Source organism: Pristis pectinata, chromosome 12, assembly GCF_009764475.1.
Source record: "Pristis pectinata isolate sPriPec2 chromosome 12, sPriPec2.1.pri, whole genome shotgun sequence".
Lineage (NCBI taxonomy): Eukaryota > Metazoa > Chordata > Chondrichthyes > Rhinopristiformes > Pristidae > Pristis > Pristis pectinata.
The window spans coordinates 51,168,904-51,175,652 of record NC_067416.1 but is presented as its reverse complement, the minus strand read 5'-3'; positions in this window follow the sequence as shown (position 1 = coordinate 51,175,652).

Below are 6,749 nucleotides of genomic sequence, written 5' to 3'. Positions count from 1 at the left end.
TTCATTATCACTTCTACTGATTAAAAACAACTTTTTTCCTGTTTTTACTTTGTAATCTAAAATTAAAATCCCACACCATCACATAAGGTAGTGTGTTCAACCACTCTCGAGAGGCTTGGGAACAGAGCAAAGCACAGTTCCTGGTGCTAGTACTGAAGGAGTGCTGCACTCTCACACACGCCATCTATCTGAGATGGTACTCAGAGGCCCTGAGGGCCTTTCACCATGAACGGACAGACGTTGTGTGTTTTGGAAGAACCTGAAGCCGTGAAGGAAATATAATTGTTTCAGAACCCAGTGCCTCTGGGTTATTAATTCACTCACACAAGCACAACAATGCCACACCTGTCTTTCACTGAAGAACTTGCTTGGCCCTAGTTAGTGGCAGAGGCAGAGGATGTCAACATTGGAGTCCCAGCACCAATCAGGGTTGTTTAAAGGTGGGTTGTTCCTCTCTGCTGACCACCTTTGACTGGGAAAGCAAAACAAACATCAGGTAACTTATTTCGTGGGGAGCCAGTGGGACTTCAAGATAGTTGCAAGGCTGTGCGACATTTAGCTGCTATGCTGTCAATAAAATGCAATCTCAGAGCTGCGAAATGCAATGAGGGATGCAGTTTTTGACCAAAGAAAACATTTCCTGAATTTTTCTCGTCTTAGTGCCTGTTTGGGACTGTCGATCCATTTGTGACATTGGGCCTGCTGAATCATTGAGGTCTCTCTGTTTGGATTGAGCCTGGGATTCATCTAGTTTGAACATCCTGATGCTGACTTTCAAATCTCCCATAACCCTGCCTCTCGTATTCTCTGACACTTCTTCTGACAAGCACAATTTAGAGTCAAGGCCAACGTTCCTGATGCTCCTACTGAGGGACTGCTGCTCCATCAGACATGCTGCAGAGATGCCCAAACAGTGAACTGATCTGTCGTGTGACCATGAAGTTTTAGTGTTGGCCTCCTCTGTGACCTGGTTATTCAGGTGTTTTGGAAGAACCTGAAGTTGTGAAAGCACCTAAGTCAATATAATTGTTTCCTAGTCTGAGCCTCTGGGTTATTAATTCACTCACACAAGCACAACAATGCTACACCTGTCTATCACTGAAAACTTGCTTGGCCCTAGTTTGCACAGGATATCAACACTGGAGTGAATCCCAGCACCATACCTTGAATGCTTTTCACCTCCCGGCTGACACTGCTGTTGGAGGGGGGATCAGACACTGTACAGTTGAAGACTGAGCCTTTCTTCCACTCCTCGGTACTCACAGTCAGGAAGTGGCTGGCACTGAATGCACCCCGCTGCTCCAGAGCCTGGGATTCATCCAGTTTGAACATCCTGATGCTGACTTTCAAATCTCCCATGACCCTGCCTCTCTCCACCTCTGTAACTTCCACCAACAAAACAAGAATATTCAGAGAATATTACACTCCTCCCACTGTGGTCCCTCAGTAAACAGGACTCCTGTGACCGGTGACTGTGCCTTCTCTGTCATTTTGGTCACAAGCACTGGAAGTCACTCACTAAACCTCAGTGGTAAATCCCCTCTGTCCTCCTTCAAGCTACTCCTTGAAACAACCACATGTGGTAAGGTAGCATATTGGTTCAGCGACTGGCCTGGAGACACCAGTTCACAACCTCACAAGGCAGCTGAGAATTCAAATTCACTGAAACCAATTCTGCGATAAATCCAGTGTCAAAATCACTGACAACAAGACGACTGCATTGTTCAAACCAACTGGTTCACTAACGTTCTTGATAGAAGGAAATCTGCCATCCATTCTTGCTCTGGTCCATATGTGACTCCACACCCACTTTTGACTGCTCTCAGAAATGGCCCAGCAAGCCCTGACCTCAAGTACATTTCGGGATGGGCATGTAATGCTGGCCTTGTCACTGAGGTCCAAATGCTTTGAATGAATCAAATATCTTTGACCAGGTTTGTGGGCACCTGTCCTCTGGCTTGGTGACAGCTTTGTCTGTTAATGTTCCAGTGAAGTACTCAGTGTGTTTAATTTTTTCAAAGGAACTATTTGAAAGGAACTTGTTGATGGTCACCAGGCAAGGAAAGATAATTTGCAATGGCCGTGCAAGACACATGAAGTAGAATATTATCTGAATGTTGTCACAACCTTCTTCTCAAAGTTGTGTTCACTTCTGCAGAGAGGTATTTTACCCCAAATTTCAAACCTGAATCATAGAACAGTGCAGTACAGGAACAGGCCCTTCAGCCCACAATGTCGTGCCAAACCAATTACATGAGTAATAAAATGTCCAACTAAACTGATCCCTTCTGCCTACACAATGTCCATGTCCTATCATTTCCTTCACATTCATGTGCCTATCTAAGAGCTTCTTGAATGCCCCTATCGAAATTTGCCACCTCCACCACCACCCCAGGCAGTGCATTCCAAGCACCCACCACACTCTGTGTAAAAACTTTGCCCCACACATCTCCTTTGAACTTACCCCCATCACCTTAAATGCATGCCCTCTGGTATTAGACATTTCAACCCTGGGGAGAAGATACCAGCTGTCTACTCAATCTATGCCTCTCATAATCCTATGAACCTCTATAAGATCTTCCCTCAGCCTCCGCCGCTCCAGAGAGAACAACCAAGTTATCCATCCTCTCCTCATAGCACATGCCATCGTTGGATGAGGAACAGAAAGTTTGATCAATTATCGCATGTATTCTACATTGTCACCCGTCTTGTAAAGCACCACCGTCACTTCAGATACCCCTCAGCTCACTGCATGTTCTGTGCACCATCCACACAAACATTCACTCTGGTCCACATTGACTGATCTCACTCTTCAAGACTTGTGTGGAGATGGTGCCTGTCTTTGTGTTAAGACTGAATCCTACAAAGGTAACAGGAGTGAACTGCTTTGGCTACAGGTTGAGCTGAGGGCCTGTTGACAGGGCCCTTTCTTCAATAAACTTACAGTGTTCTCTATTTCGCTCCACTGATGTCTGAACAAGTTTGGCCAATTTCTTTTCAAACGTATTGGAGAAACGGAGCACTGCAACATTCTGTAGTCATAGATTGGTAAAGTTTGGTCAGAGTTTGGGCAATGATTTGTGAATTTAGGTTCAATCAGCAGTGCCCTGATGTTGAAAATTGCCAAGTGTTCAGCCCTGTGCTGCCGTACTAATCCAAAAGCAGTGTTTAATTTTGTAAACCTTAGGGTGGAATTTAACCAAACACCACCTGAACTTGAGAATACTGAATTTCTATCATTGACTGAATTCAGTGATTGGGAGGCAGGAAAATGGAACCGTTATAGGTTTTGCTTCTGATGCAAATCCTAATCTGCGGGTCATAAGAATATAAGAACACAAGAAAACGGGGACACAAGACACTGCAGAGGCTGGAATCTGAAGCAAAATCAAAATACTGGAGGAACTCAGCAGGTCAGGCAGCATCTGTGGAGGGTAATGGACAGTCGATGGTTTGGGTCGAGACCCTTCATCTGGTCTGATAGAGGGGAGATCGAGGTGAGGGGAAGGGGTGCAGCAAGAGCTGGCAAGTGATAGGTGGATCCAGGTGATGAGGGGTGATGGGCAAATGGAGGAGGAAGAGTGGAAATAGCGACAGAGGCTTGGAGGTGAGAGGTGGAGGTGACAAAGGGCTGTTTATGATGGAATCTGATTGGAAAGGAAGGTGGGGCATGGAACAAAATGAGGGAGGTGGGGTGGGCAGGTGGGAACAGTAGGGGGAGTGTATCGGTGATGGGCAGATGAGTTGGGTGGAGGAGGGGGAAGAAACAGGATGATCGGGTGGCTGGGATGGGTTTAGCAGGAACTGGGGAGATCAGGAGGAGAGGGAAAAGGGACAGAGGAGGATCAGGTTACCTGAAATTGGAGAATTCAACATCAAACACTGACGTCTCCAATTCCATGCAACCTGCTCGCCCTCTGTCCCTTTCTCCTCGCCACACAATCCATCTGCCCATCACCCACACACTCCACCCATTGGTCCCCTGTTCCCATCTGCCCTCCCCACCTCCCTGGTTTGGTTCCCTGCTCCATCTTCCTCTCCTATCAGATTCCATTCTCTGCAACCATTTGTCGCCTCCACCAATCACCTCCCCGCGTCTGTTGCTATTTCTGCTTTTCCCTCCTCACCTGGATCCACCCATCACTTGCCAGCTCTTGCTACCCCCCTTCCCCTCACGTCTTTATACTGGCAACATCTCCTCCACCTTTCAGTCCAGGTTATGGGTCTTGACCTGAAACATCGACTGTCCAATGCCCTCCACCGATGATGCCCGACCTGCTGAGTTCCTCCAGCGTTTTGTTTTATGCAGAACACAACAGGAGCCGGAGGAGACCTCCTGGCCCCTCAGATCTGCCCCCGTCAATGATCTCACTTTGCTGCAGTTGTCCTGTTCACTTCATCTATTGCCACCTCGACACTTTAAACCTTCCTGCCACACTTACAATGGCAACTGCTTTTCAGTTGCTGGAAGATCAGAGAAATGGCTTTGTATCCCATGATCTACGTCATTAATGTCAGTTCATAGTTACAGTGTCAACAAAGATCATTGCAGGATACTGCTCATCATCACATCCTGCTGGGTTCAGTACCAATCCATCATCTCTTCTGTCTGTCTCCTGTCATTCTGCCAATTCCCAACCCAGCTGAGCACACAAGATGTGGCCATTTCCCATCGGCTAAGTGGGAGTTGCTTCAAGTACATTTCGACAGGTGGACGAGGAACGACTGAGGTCCAATCTGTTCACCTTCTGTCACCCTGACTGTCACATGACACACTGATAATGGAGCTGTGGACAAATGATTGCAAACAATCTCTGTCCATTAGTCTGCAGCAGATCCAGGCATGGTGTAGGGACACCCACTGGTGGAAGGTGTTGGCCACCGTAGATCCAAAGTCACCTATTTCTCGTGTGTCTGCATCACCTACCACACCTTATGTCCCAAGGTACTCGTTTAATGTCTCCCAAAACACACCAGCATTGTGGAACACTCACAACCCAGACCTTTTCATATTTCCTTTGATTGGTGACACTGACATACATTTAACCTCTCATTGGGACTACACAAATTTCATGTGTGATCTCCAGTCACATTCCACAATACCTGTTCCAATGGAACTCAGAGAGGCTGGCTCATATAGTCCTCTGTACATTCAGTGTGATAAACGACAAGGAACGATGTTAAGTGGAAGCTGGAGGAAAGTGTGTCCTCAATCACCCCTCCAGATATAACATCTAATCTCTGACTCAACGATAAAGCTGCTTGTGTTGGACCTTCAGTGAATTGGATCAGAACTGGTGTCGCAGCTGCAGTCACTTGAGCACAAACAGTGCATTAGGATTTCAGCGGAATGTTCGTCACAACCCTGTTTAGATTGTGAACCATGTAACAGCATTCTGCACTCTGCACACAGTATCAGTGACATTCTGGAGATACAGTGAGGGATGAGGTCCTAGTGGAGGAGGACTGAGGCCAGCGAATCGTTAGAAGGCCTCCCTCTGTCTCTTTCTTGGTCTGTCTGTCTCTGTCTGCTTTAGCCTCTTGGTTTGTCCTACTGCCTTCCCTCTTTGATTCATTCACACACTATTTCTCTCTCTCTCTCTCTGTGTCTTTCCAATTTCATCTTTCGTCTTTGTTTGCAATTCTCTCCGTCTCTGTCTCCACTTGTCTCACAAGAATGAAAGAAAATGGGAGCAGGAGTGGATCACCAGGTACCTCAAACCTGCCCTGCCATTCAGTATGATCATGGCTGATCTGTGCTGGCCTCAACTCCTCTTCTGTGCCACTTCCCCAAAGCCCTGAATTCAAATGTTTATCTTTCTCCACCTTAAATATATAGAATGATCTGGCCTCCAGCATCCTTTGGGGCTAAGAATTGCAGAGATTCACTCCCCCTGAGGGAAGAAATTTCTTCACACCTCAGTTTTAAATGACTGGCCCCTGACTTTGCAACAATGTCCCCTTGTTTGTGACTCTCTCACTGGTGAAAACATCTCAACAGCTACCCTCCTATGTCCCTTTAGGATCTTGTATGTTTGAGTAAAGACATCCCTCATTCTTCTAAACTCCAAGGAATACAGACCCAGACCATCCAGCCTCGCCAGCGTCTGACAGTCCTGAGACACAGAGGTTTAACTGCGCCACTGGAATAGAACAATTCCCAACATTGAGATGTTTCTTTTATTCAGCCTCACATGTGCAGACCTGGTGAGCAACAGCAAGCTGACTGAGGACAGTGATCCCCCTTGTTTGACACAGATGTCATGTGTGGGTCAGTGGTTCACAATGTCTCCTCTTGGTCAGAGGTTGTGAGTTCTAATTTCTCTCCAGGGCCTTGCACCGATAATCAAGACCAACACTCCAGAGAAGTCCGGAGGGTCAGATCCACCATTCGAGGTGCTGTCATTGGGATGAGGCTTTAAGGGGAGGCTTATCAAGTAGATCTCAGTCATCCCCTGACACAGCTGGAAGAGGAATATGAGAGTTCTCCTCGGAGTTCTCAGCCAATATTTATCATGCAATGAGCAGCTGAACACGGAAGGTCTGAACAGATCCGATTTGCTGTGTGGGAGTTTGCTTGGAGTACATTGTGACAGTGAGACTCAGAAAGACCATGGTGCAATCCGTTCACCTTCTGTCACATAACACAGTGATAATGGAGTTGTTGGCTAATGATCGCAAACAATCTCTGTCCATCAGTCAACAACAGATCCAGGGATGGTGTGAGGACACCCAATGCGGGAAGGTTT